Source organism: Choloepus didactylus, chromosome 4, assembly GCF_015220235.1.
Source record: "Choloepus didactylus isolate mChoDid1 chromosome 4, mChoDid1.pri, whole genome shotgun sequence".
Taxonomy (NCBI): Eukaryota; Metazoa; Chordata; class Mammalia; order Pilosa; family Megalonychidae; genus Choloepus; species Choloepus didactylus.
In genome coordinates this window covers 110,787,478-110,788,110 of record NC_051310.1, presented here as the reverse complement: position 1 = coordinate 110,788,110, position 633 = coordinate 110,787,478, and the positions used below count along the sequence as shown (strand labels likewise).

General features: G+C 52.0%; 1 non-coding gene across 1 annotated transcript; it reads right to left on the bottom strand.

Annotated features, from left to right (window-relative positions):
* LOC119533764 lies at positions 1 to 107 on the bottom strand. The gene has a single exon (XR_005216869.1). It is a non-coding gene; the product is annotated as a U6 spliceosomal RNA (small nuclear RNA).
* Positions 108 to 633: the final 526 nt, after the last annotated feature.

The window sequence follows — 633 nt, the reverse complement described above, 5'->3', positions numbered from 1 at the left end:
GAAAATATGGAACGCTTCACGAATTTGCGTGTCATCCTTGCGCAGGGGCCATGCTAATCTTCTCTGTATCGTTCCAATTTTAGTATATGTGCCGCCGAAGCAAGCACAAATTGTGTTTCACCGAGGGAAATATATAAAGCCGAGAATTGACGGACTTTTATGGTTATGGTGACTATTCTGTGGCGTTAAAATTCGAAAACACTCAAGAAATTATGATTTTTTTGGATCACAATACTGCCTTTGTATCTTGGTGATTACAGCTAGATTTAGCTAATTGTTTTCGTAAACCTCTCACATCCATATGCAAATATAAGGGACTATGGGAAATTGGCCCCCTTCCCGCCTATCTCCAGAAGGCGCCGATGGTCACGCTCGGTCACGTGGTGCGTGCCGCTTACGCGCTTCCTCGGCGCCGGCCTGCGTGGGCGCAGAGAGTTTAGACCTCTGCGAGAATGAGGCAGCGCCAAGGCTCCCGAAGCAACGTGGAGTAGCGTGCGCGCAGTGAGAGCATATTTTGGGGGCGAGGAACCATGGTGTGCATGAAGTCCCCACAGGGCGGCCTCGGACCCCTGGCCACTGGCCAGGCCCGTCCCCTCTCCGGGCCCCTATGAGGTCTGGGGCCACACATTGTGG